At 39.6% G+C, this 12870-nt stretch overlaps 1 non-coding gene across 1 annotated transcript; it reads right to left on the reverse strand.

Moving 5' to 3' along the window:
• Positions 1 to 1670: 1670 nt before the first annotated feature.
• Positions 1671 to 1777, reverse strand: LOC141650631 (small nucleolar RNA R71). Its single transcript, XR_012546652.1, has one exon. It is a non-coding gene; the product is annotated as a small nucleolar RNA R71 (small nucleolar RNA).
• Between the last annotated feature and the right edge of the window lie 11093 nt (positions 1778 to 12870).

Consider the following 12870-nt stretch of genomic DNA (forward strand, 5'->3'; position numbering starts at 1 on the left):
TCTTGTTCATCCTTTATTTTGGGTAATTGAAGATTATTTGGGTTATTATTGGGAGATTGACAACCTCTCAATCAAGCATTCAAGTACTTCTTTTATTCTTTGCTTTATTATTGGAATCATTAGTAGGTATATTTCTCTTAATCCCTCTTTAATTATTGTTAATCACTTTCATTTATTCATCATGTTTCACTTTGTTGGTATGATTGACAACCTTGCTAGCATGCTCAACATGATAATGAGTGAGTAGTTACCTTAGCTAGGGTTAATGGGTAATTAGGGGAAACCAACATGGGGGATGATTCATGCTTAAATTAATATGCTTTCATAGTTTATTTGCTTGCTTGTTGTGATCTCAACTTATGCACATGTTATGTTTGATGAAATGTGAGCCTATGAATCCTTGCATTTTTTACCCATCACCTATCTTTTCAATGAGACTTGTAAGACATAAACCAACTCGAGTCTCATTAGAGACCATGCATATTGTTGAGTAGGGAAGATTAAGTCGGCTTGTAGGTGTTGTAAAATCTAATCGATTCGGCTCCGGGACCCAAACTTTCATAGGATTATAAGATATAAACCAACTCGATCCATCACAACAATAATTGCTTGCTTATAACTTGAGAATATGTTTGTAAGATCAATTCCCATGAATCCCCTATGACCCCATGACACCCTTGTGCCTTTTATCAATTGTTTACATCCCTTTTAATTCATCTTGCTTGTTTACTTTCATTGCTATTTAGTCTAGTGATCTTCTACATCAAACCCCAATTGTGACACCCTTAAGACACCACTAGTTGCAATAGAAATCTCATCTGAATTCCCATCCCTTGGGTTCCGACCTTTACTTGCCTCTTTACTAATTGTAGAGTTGTTTGTGAAGTTATAAATTGTGTTTTGGTCTAGGTGCTCCTAACGACAAGTAACCGAAAAATAGTAAACCCGACCAAAAATGGCGCCGTTGCCGGGGACGGTGTTAACTTGATTTAGATTTTCCTATATTGTTATTAGTTGTGTCTTTCTTTGCCTTGGGGAAGTAAAACTCCTCAAGGTTTGTTCTAATTGTTTTCGAGTTGTTTGATATTTTGCATGTCTAGAAGGTCACAAGGTGACTTGTTACCCTTTGATCGCGAAATTGAAAGGACTTTGACAACCAATAGGAGACTTGCTAGGAGAACTTTGAGAGGTATTGGTAGGTTGTTGATATTCAACCAAATACTATTGAGTTCATCAACCCTTTTGCAAGAGAAGGTGAGGAGAACCCAACACAAAATCCAACACAAAATCAACCCACAATGCCTAAGTTTTCATCACATTCCGTACCCACCGAGGGGAACCTACCCAATGGTACTCCGACACCACAACATCTAACCGGAAATTTTATTTCCAAATCCGCATTTATCCAATTAGTCGAAAGAAGCCAATTTTGGGGGATGCCTAGTGAAGACCCTCATTCTCATATGGAGACTTTTTGTGACTATTGTGATGCGATTTCTCAAACCGGTGTAACTCAAGACCAAATTCGAGGGGTCTTATTTCCTTTTTCTCTAATTGGCACCGCAAAACAATGGTTGAAAGGCCCTGATAAGGCTTCTCTTGGAATTGATTCTTGGAAGAAGTTGGCTCTAGCTTTCTACAAAAAGTTCTATCCACCGGAAAAGACTAACATGCTAAGAGGTCAAATCACGGGCTTTAAGCAAAGGGATGAAGAATATTTGTATGAAGCTTGGGAGCGGTTTAAGGGAATTTGTCGCTCATGTCCTCACCATGGACTTAGCGAGTGGTTCTTGGTACAACAATTTTGGAACGGTCTTTATGAAGATTCAAGGAACATTCTCAACATGGGATCAAATGGAATGTTCACCGAAGTTGATGACAATCAAACTTGGAACAAAATTGAGGAAATGGCGGTCCATAACTCATAATATAGTAGACCTCGCAAGGCTAATAGAGGAGGAAAGCATGAAGTGGACTCCATTACTCAATTGGGTGCTTAACTTAGTGCTCACATTGATACCATCAATTTGAAGTTTGAAAAAGCTATGGCTAGACTTGAAGAAGCCTCAAAATCACCAAAGCATCATCTTAATGCCATGACGGCATCTTCATCAATCCCAAGTGGGATATGTGAGAATTGTGGAACTTTGGGACATGACCAAGGTGAATGTAGGGGCACAAATGAACAAGTGAATGCTTTCCAAGGATACAAGAGTGGTACCCCTTATTCAAACTCTTACAATGAAAATAACAAATTCCATCCAAATCTCTCATACAAAAGCCAAAATGTTCAAAACCCTCAACCAACATACACCCCACCTCCCATGAGAAACCAAAATCAAAGACCCTTTTACAACCAAAACCAAGGTTACCAAAATCAAACTCCATACAATCAACAAAATGACCAAGGTTTTGATGTTCAAAAAGCGGTCCTCCAAATGCAAAAGAATCAACAAGAGTTTTTCATTCAAATGCAAAAGGATAGTCAAGCAAAGGAAATCACCATCAACAACATCCTAGCTCAGACCAAAATGTTGGAAACCCAATTGACTCAACTAGCATCTTCAAGCTCACAAAGACAAAAGGGGCAATTACCACCTCAATGTAATCCCCCAAGACATGAAACGGTTAGTGCCATTCACTTGAGGAGTGGTACAAGGTATGAAGCACCGAAGAAGCAAGTTAAGGATGAAGTTGTGGAAGCTAGTGACAAAGATGAAATTGTGCAAAACTCCAAGGATGGAGAACCATTAAAAGAAGAAATTTCAAAGAAAAATGAAGGCAAGGTCAAGGAGAAGGAGCCCATTGTGATTAGACTTCCTTTTCCGAGTCGTCAAGCCAAGCCCAAATTTGATGACCAACTTGGAAAATTTATGGAAATTGTGAAGAATTTGGAAGTCTCAATTCCTTTCACGGAATTAATCAATCACGTGCCGGCCTATGCAAAATACATGAAAAATATCCTCACGAAGAAGAAGTCGATCCGGAAGCTTGAGACTATCGCCTTCACTAAGGTGAGTAGCGCAATACTTCAAGTGAGTTCACCCCCAAAACTCAAGGATCCAGGAAGCTTCTCAATACCGTGTACCATTGGCGAAACCACGATCAACAAAACCTTATGTGATCTAGGGGCTAGTGTGAGTGTTATGCCGTACTCGGTGAGTAAAAGGTTGGGGATGGGAGAGCTTAAATACACCAATATCACACTCCAAATGGCCGATAGATCGACGAAGACACCATTAGGGATATGGGAAGTTGTTCCCGTAAGAATTGGGAAATTTTTCTTCCCGGTGGACTTTGTCATTGTTGACATGGAAGAAGACTCCAACATTCCAATCATTCTAGGAAGACCTTTCTTACACACTGCGGGTGCGGTGATTGGTGTGAAGCATGGAGAGCTCACTCTAAAAGTGGGAGATGAGAGCATAACTTTCAATCTTGACAAGACCATGAGAGCTCCCCGTTTGCATGAACCATGTTTTATGGTTGATCATTATAGCCGGAAGGATGATAGGAAGAAGTCGGAATTCCAATGGAAGAAGAAAATTCAAGATGCTCCATTCAAAGAGCAAGTGAATTGTAACAAAGAGAGCTTGAAAAGCTCGCCAAAGTCAAGCAATGAAGAGGATGGCCTCATTGGCCAAGACAAGAAAGTGGGAGAGTTGTCTCTATCAACTCAAGAGATCTTTAGTGATCAAGTAGATGAAGTTTGTGGTCTTTGGGACGATGAGTTTGAAGGGATTTTCAATCCCTATATTGGTAATGCTATCGATCAAGACCGACAACAAGGGCAAAGGTCTATCGAAGACCTTTATCATGATAATGAACAAGCTTTTGATTACTTCTTCAAGGTGTTGAGCAACATCAACACCACCTTGGACATGCCCCCATGACATCTCACTAAGGATGAGAGTTTGGTGGAGTCCTCCCTAAACCACCATTTGTAAATATTTCTAACTCCATAACTCGCATTTTAATTCTTACATTACATTTTTTGTCATTTTTTTATTTTTATGCCTTGATCAAGATAATTATCATTTTTGAGAGAAGTGAGGGAGGGACTAATGATTCAATTGATGTGTAGTGCTTTAGCTTAGTGTGGGGATAGCAATTGCCTAGGCTATTCATGCCTTAGTAGTGCCCCTACAATGAAGAACACGGGACTTGAAGAATGGGAAATGACAAGGGATATGCAAGTGCACGGATGGAACTGAATCCGGGTAAAAGGGGAAGAATCCGAGCGTCTTCATGGGAATCCGCCCGTCTTCAGGCAATCCGGGCGTCTTTGTCGAAATCCGCCCGTCCATCTGAGCTGAAATTTTGAAATTTTGGGACTGTTGAAGAATCCGAGCGTCCTGGAGGAGAAGACGCTCGTCTTCAGAAATCCGCCCGTCCTAAAAGGAAAGACGCCCGTCTTTTTGCCTGTGAAAAACAAGTAATCTCACTGTCTGAGAATCCGCCCGTCTTCAGCAGAAGACGCCTGTCCCGCAGTCGATAAATCCGAGCGTCTTTGCTGAATGACGCCCGTGTTTAGGGGAGAATTCTCAAACCAAAACAGGCAGAATCCGAGCGTCCCGATGGAAAGACGCCCGTCTTCCCCTGCTATTTCAAATTTTTCGGGTATTTTAAATACCCCATCCCCCATTCATTTCTTCATTCAAAACACTACCCATAAACCCCAAAACTCAAAACCCTCATCCTCTCCATCACCAAAACAAGATTTCCTCAACCACATTCATCAAAATCAAATCAAAACTTCCTTTTAACAACAATTAATCACTCCTCTTTCAACAAAAATCAAACCAAGCACCAAAATCTTCAACCTTTGAGTCGATTTTTGAAATTATAAAGGCAAAGCCTTTCACCTTAAAATCGATTGGGTATACTTGGAAATTGAAGATTTTCACTCTTTTCTTGGTTAAATCATCAATGGCAAGGACAAAAGGAGCAACAAAGGCACCTAAGGCAAAGGCACTCTCAAAAAGACAAAAGAGTCTTCAAGCAAAGAAAGCCTCATTGGCTATGGTGGTAGCTAGCTCAAACTTGGAAGTGCAACAACAACAACCTCCCTTGGAAGCAACAACATCAACAACTCCGGAAATTGCTCAACTATCGAACTATCCGGAGGTAATTTTCATTTCTAACTCCCATAGGGATACATTTGCCAAGTATGCTACAAAATCATTTCTATACACCAAGTTCATATGTGAAGATGCCTTGAACAAGTTGGGTGTCCTTGAACAAACGAAAGCCTTCTTTGAAGCCATGGGGTTGGGAAAATTGTTTGCTACAAGAGAATTGACATACCCCTCCCTTACCTTAGAATTCTTGAGTTCTTTGAAAGTTACTAAGGTAGAGACTAGAGAAAACATCGAGTTCCGCCTTGCTAATGTGAGTAGGTGCATCACCTTTGATGAATTGGGTAAAGCATTGGGTCTTAGTGATTCACCTAGTTATTTCAAGAATCCCGGAAAGTATGACCCCACTCCTCTTTGGGAGGCGATTTCCGGAAGGAAATTTGAGAACTACCATGCTAGTCGCGCTCTATTAGTCCACCATCCGGGCATTAGAGTGTGGCACAAGGTTATCGGGAATACCATCATTGCAAGAAAAGACACTAACCACTTTACCAAGCTCGATTGTGTTCTTCTTGAGTCGGCCTTAAATATTGGAAGGGAATTCACCAAGCCTTACAATTCTCTAAGGCTTTTTGTGGAAAGATGGCTAAATGTTGATTGTGGAAAGCAAGGTACCACCGTTATTGTAAATGGAGGTCTAGTCACTCTTTTGGCTAAGTACTTTGATCCGAAATTCAACAAGGATAGCAAGTATGTGGCGAAAAAGGGGGGTCATCTCATTGACATGTATGCCATGATTAACAAGTACAAGTGGGTCACTCATAACCTTCTTGACACCAAGTATGGGTGGCTCACCAATGAGGCTATATCTTTTACTTTGCCTTCCAAGATATGCCGTTTGAGTGTCCATCGGACCAACTACCTTCTTCCCCTCTCAAAAGAAGCCGAATACATCATCCGTCAACAAAGGGGTGAAATTGAAATGCCCTCCTCTTCCATTGTCACACCACCCTATCCATTCAAGTATCAAGAGTTCAAACCCGAAGGTGTTAAAGCAAGCAATGACTACATGACTCTACTTATGCAAGAGATGCACAAGCAAGCTTTTAAGGATCGGGAAGATGCTTACTTAGCCCAATATCCACCCCTCCTTCATTTAGCTAGGCAAGGACTACTTGATCCTTCATGTCTTTTGCCTACTTGGGCGGATAGGGAAGTCTTCTTTCCGAGTGCATCTAGGGGTGAGATTCCGGGTGACGATGAGGTTGTCGGTGATGAGGTTGTTGATAGCATTGAGGAAGAGGCTAATGAAGAAGAAGAGGATGATGAAGAAAGTGAGCAAGAAAGTGAAGAGGGAAGTGGTGATGAGTCCACTTCTATTGAGGAAGATGATGATAATGATGATATGGTGGAAGACTAGCAAGTTTGGAGGCTCCTACCCTCTTGAGGTTTGTCTACTTCTTTCTTTGTTTTATTTACTTTATCTTGATCATGGTTGGAGAGTCCTAGCAACATAGAGGACTAACACCTCGGCCCCATTTAGGTGTTCTTATTTCATTGTTCCCACTTTTGAAAATCCAAAATGACAAATTTAGTTTCATGCATTGCATCTTTTGTGCATGAACTACCCCAACTCTAGGACATTAGAAATAATGTCTAACTCGGTTTGGGGAAGTACATGCATACGCAACGGGAGGTAATCTAAATTACGCTCTCCGACATAAACAAAAACCCATGCATCATGTAGTGTAGATTAATGTAGCTTGCATTTAGAGTAGAATTCATGCATCATGCTTGCATGATTTCCCATCATTTTGGCCATTGAGGACAATGCCCATATTAGTGTGGGGATGGGGAATTCTAACTTAACTTTTATTCAAAAATCCAAAAAAATCAAAAAATTTGAAAAACCATAAAAATTTGAAAAAATTGAAAAACCAAAAACAAGTTCATTTCCTTTGTAGTGTAGTCATGTATATATTGTTGTATATATTGTATTTGTTCTATCCTTGTTCACATTGATCGACTACGCCACATCCGAGAATGAGGATATTGAAGACCGCATGGTATGATCTTTCCAATCTCCTTTTTCCTGTTTATGTTAATGACTATGTGGCTTTATTTTGATTGATGCGGTATAACAATGTGAACTTAGGACTTGCATTTAGTTTATATGTCATATTAGTTGGTAGAATCATTTGCATTAGGATGTTTATATGGTAGTTGCATCATGGCATGTAGTTTGCATGTTAGAAAATTTTGTGAAACCGTCTACTTGGGAAGTTTGACAAGTGTATATAGGCCCTAGTAAATGCTTTTTCTTCTTAAGACTTTGCTTGTTAGAATACTTTTAAAACACCCTAGGATGTGTCATGCTAGTATCCTTTGACGCATGGATTAAGGCCTAGTCATGAGTACCTTGTGGTGTGATAACTCATTGGCTACCGTTTATTCCAAGGTGACCCTTGAAACTATGCATCCATCCATCATCCATGTTCTACCACATTTTTGTCATCAAAGGGAATCGGCACAAAAATAAATCAATTTGAGTTCAATGAAATGAAAAGTGAAAGAAAGTTTGCAAAAAAAATGCATCAAATGAAAAGAGGAGCAAAAATAGAACTCCTAAAGCTTCAAATATAAGCCACCCTCACTACATATGGGGTGACTTTGAAAATTTTCAAAAGAAATGCAAAGAAAAGTTGAAAGTTGTCAAGTATTGAAATGCCAAAAATCAAAAAGAAATGGCAAGGAAGTGTTCTCAAATGTCAAATGCCACAAGAAATTGGGGGGGAAAAACAAAAACAAAAGCAAACTCCCAAAATGAAACTCAAATATCTAGTGATCCCTTTATCCATCGTATCCATTTTTGTGCATGGTAGAGAGGGGACGACCCTTCTTCTTGTCTAGGCAAGAAGAGGAATTATGCGATCCTCCAGTGTTTCTAACGCCATAGGGAGTCTACTCTTGACAAAAGCATTTAACGATTGAGGACAAAGGTACCATAGCTTGACACAACTTGGAGGTGATTTATTGGTATCCTTCTAGGCTTAGTAGTTTGAAGAAATTGCATCTATGAAGGAGTGTGTACCCTTTAATTGCTTCCCTTGTAGATAATTTCCGCCACTTAGATGAGAAAAGTGGCTATTCTTTTGTAGATGCATCCATTATTTGATTTTGTGTGCTTAATGTTTGGATGTGTCGCCATTTTGACAAGACCCACCTTGCCTTGCAAGAAAGCATCCTACCTCATGGTTGTCTTGTTGTGAGTTGAAGGGGTGGAGTGAGACCCGCTAATTGTCTCATATCGGCTATGTTATTAGGTTAGTTTAAAAACGGTCCCAGTCTTTGTCACCTCTTTACTCGGGACGAGCAAAGGTTCGGTTTGGGGATATTTGATGTGACCATAATTAGAGCATATTTAGTCCCCGAATTAGCCTTGTTCCCATGCTTTTTAGTGCATATTTGGGTCATTTATTGTCTTTAGTTTTTTGTTTTGCATATTCTTTGAGGTTTTGATCCCTTGGTAGGAAAGGAGTGCAAACCTTGCATTTTCATGGCAAAATGAGGCTAAATTGATTGAATTCAATGACCAAGCATCAAGGAGAGACAAGATTAGAAGGCCGTTGTACATACTATAGTAGATGCGCAATGATGAGAAAAGATCCTTGCATCCCCGAGGAAATCCCCAAAGATTTTATGAAGAAAAAGGAAGAAAAGAAGAAGGAACAAGACTGCCTGAAAATCCCTGCGGATTGCCTAGAAGACGCCCGTCTTCACCCCACAATCCGTGCGTCTTCACCCCCAAGACGCTCGGGCAAAAGCTCCAGAAGACGCCCGTCTTCACCACCTGGACGCCCGGGCAGAGACCGCTAAATCCGCCCGTCCCGTGCTAAAGACGTCCGGATTCCCAGACAGTCCCATTTCGTCTTCTTCAAGCTTCAAGGAAGGATGCACATCTTTTTCTAGAGACCGGAGTCTCCCTAGAGACCGGAGTCTTCCAAAAGAGACCGGCGTTTCCTCAACAAGGGACTTAATCGTCATTTAAACCCTTAGTTAACCCTAATTCATGCACCTAATCCCCACTATAAATACCCCATTAGTCTAATTAGAAGAGCATGTTCTTCTTAGCAATCTTTAGAGTAGTTAATATCAATCAAATCTCTCTTTAATCTTGTAATCAACATTTACTCAAGTTTTAATACAAGTTTTATTTCCTTAATCTCTCTCTTGTTCATCCTTTATTTTGGGTTATTATTGGGAGATTGACAACCTCTCAATCAAGCATTCAAGTACTTCTTTTATTCTTTGCTTTATTATTGGAATCATTAGTAGGTATATTTCTCTTAATCCCTCTTTAATTATTGTTAATCACTTTCATTTATTCATCATGTTTCACTTTGTTGGTATGATTGACAACCTTGCTAGCATGCTCAACATGATAATGAGTGAGTAGTTACCTTAGCTAGGGTTAATGGGTAATTAGGGGAAACCAACATGGGGGATGATTCATACTTAAATTAATATGCTTTCATAGTTTATTTGCTTGCTTGTTGTGATCTCAGCTTATGCACATGTTATGTTTGATGAAATGTGAGCCTATGAATCCTCGCATTTTTTACCCATCACCTATCTTTTCAATGAGACTTGTAAGACATAAACCAACTCGAGTCTCATTAGAGACCATGCATATTGTTGAGTAGGGAAGATTAAGTCGGCTTGTAGGTGTTGTACAATCTAATCGATTCGGCTCCGGGACCCAAACTTTCATAGGATTATAAGATATAAACCAACTCGATCCATCACAACAATAATTGCTTGCTTATAACTTGAGAATATGTTTGTATGATCAATTCCCATGAATCCCCTATGACCCCATGACACCCTAGTGCCTTTTATCAATTGTTTACATCCCTTTTAATTCATCTTGCTTGTTTACTTTCATTGCTATTTAGTCTAGTGATCTTCTACATCAACCCCCAATTGTGACACCCTTAAGACACCACTAGTTGCAATAGAAATCTCATCTCAATTCCCGTCCCTTGCGATCCGACCTTTACTTGCCTCTTTACTAATTGTAGAGTTGTTTGTGAAGTTATAAATTGTGTTTTGGTCTAGGTGCTTCTAACGACCAGTAACCGAAAAATAGTAAACCCGACCGACACCACAACTCAGGATCCTAGTGTCAGACGAGGCCATCAAAGCTAGACTGGCACACACTATGGCGGGAGCACTAAAGGTCACTCTCCTAGTCCGCTCGGGGTTAAGGTACGCCATCACAAGCATCAACTCATGTGAGTTCAACTTATTCACATCCGATCTCTCGTAGAGGAGGCACGACAAAGCACGAAGAAAGATTTTCAAAGTGACATGTTGCACATCATTAATTAACATGTTACTAGCAGTGGGAGCAGTGGGAGCAGTGGGAGCTGTTTTCCCGGTGATACAAGGCATAAGACTGCTAACCCCACACTTGGTCGGTATGTCACGAAGGGCTCCCTTGGCAGGCTCAACCAAGCCAAGGTGAGAATCAAACATGTCCATGGTCAAGACAAAGCTGGTATTTATGAGGCGGAACTCCACAGTATGTTCCACCGGCTCGTATTTAAACGAGCTCATGAACTCGATGGTCAGAAAGGCATACGAATGCTTTCGTAGGCGATAAAGTTCGGTCAACCCCAAGGTCTCAAAGATGTGCCTGACATCAGTCTCAATACCCAGATCATCCAAGAGGGTCGTGTCAATGCAGCGGGTCGGTCTCATCTTACGAGCATGTAAAGCCACAAACTTCTTTCTTTGGGTGAAGTCCACAAATAACACGGACGGGTACTACCCCTCTTACTCTGTCTGGTTCCTATGTTCAGTCTCGGCATCTGTTTCAGTATACAATTAAAATATACCACCACATATACACTAAAACATACAAAGCATACATGTTTGATCATAAAAGAATCATCTAAGTACACACTATCACCAACAAATCCAAAATTACAAGAAAAATTTTGACGTATTTGGCATTCTTTTGCATTATCAATACTAATTTTGAAGACTTGACATTCAAATTAGCTTTCCCAACAAACAGATTTCACCATAAATAAAACGAATTTCAGTTTAGGGCACTTTTAAGATGGAGTTTTAGGGCAAAATTTTGAGTGAAAACCATCAAAATCAACTCTAAACATGATATATACAACATATATTACTCCATTTTTATCCTTTTACATACAGTGGACAACCAAAAATCAATTCAATTTCTCAAACCCTAGAAAATTCGAGTCATATAAACCCCCAATTTTATTCAATTTATGCATAGCTAACAACAATAATCATAAATGGGAAACATCTAGATCATATTACAACAATGAGAGGCAAAATTTAACCCATATAAATCGATTTTCCAACAATTACCAACACCCTACATGCTTCTAATTAATGAAAATCATCAAAATAGGATAAACATTCATACCTTAATTAATTGGCAAGCAAGGAAAACGAATTAAGCAAATGAAACACCAAGATTCAAGCACAAAAATCACAAAGTTTTGAGAGCACAAGAGAGAAATAGGATGCTAGGGTTTTGATTGAATGATGAATAAGAAAGAAAGAATTGTGGAGAAAGGGTATAAAATCCCGTGTTTCAGCGGTACTGTAGCTTACTCGATCGAGTAAGCAGGTTACTCGATCGAGTGGCCTCCACTCGATCGAGTTGGAGTTGCTCGATCGAGTTTTTCGTTGGCAGATCCAACTTTTCGATCTCATACCTCCTAAACTAGATCGAATGGGGGTCTAATCGGTCTAGTAGGCACTCGTACTCGGTCAAGTAAGGCTAGGTACATGATCCGAAATTATGAGCTTAACTAAAGGTTCCTGCAAAACAACAACGCGTGTCAATTCCAAAATAAATTCGGAAATCGTCACAGATTATTATACTTATTCACAATGTATTACTACTACACAAGTACAACTTATCAATTATAACAAACATATTACTTCATTCAACTCTTTCATTTCATTCTGTAACAACCATTACGCAACCAAATGACTAAACTTTTAGCTTTCTCATGCATACTTTCAACACGTTTCGTTTACTTCTAATCATACAATTGTGACTACAACAAAATAACTTCTAATCATGCAATTGTAACTTTGACAATACAAATACTAATCATATCACTCTAAGCATTCATCCAACATTTAACCTTTCTTTATCATCCAAACATACTAACAATTTAACCATGTCACAACAATTATCAACTAGCTTACTCAACTTAATTAGGCCATATCACGGAAGCATTCAACCATTCATCTATCACATTTACCAAATTCTATTTTGACAACCATTACAATAAAATCAAAACTTACTAATTATCATTATTACCAAACCCAAGACTCATGAGCTCTTTAGATCAACCACTAATACCAACTATTTGGGAAAACATTACCATCACCACATCATACCCACTATCACGTACTATAAACGCTTCATCACTTCTACTACATTCATACACATCTCTACTCAACCGTATACTTTCACCGTTTCCATCACCATCACACATACTAGCATCAACATAGACTTCAGCACAAACATTTCTAACATAACCATTACACACACCAGGCACAAACTTTCCGACTTGACATTCCCAAACCCGGTGACTGGCTTAAGCATAATGGGGCCATGATTTTGAAATGAGGGCGCCTACCCACCCAAAATCTAGCAGAAGCCGGGGCTCCTAATATACATACACCAGGTTCATTTTATTAGACTCACTATGTTCATTAGGCTCATTTGTTA

The sequence above is a fragment of the Silene latifolia genome, chromosome 3 (assembly GCF_048544455.1).
Source record: "Silene latifolia isolate original U9 population chromosome 3, ASM4854445v1, whole genome shotgun sequence".
Classification (NCBI taxonomy): domain Eukaryota; kingdom Viridiplantae; phylum Streptophyta; class Magnoliopsida; order Caryophyllales; family Caryophyllaceae; genus Silene; species Silene latifolia.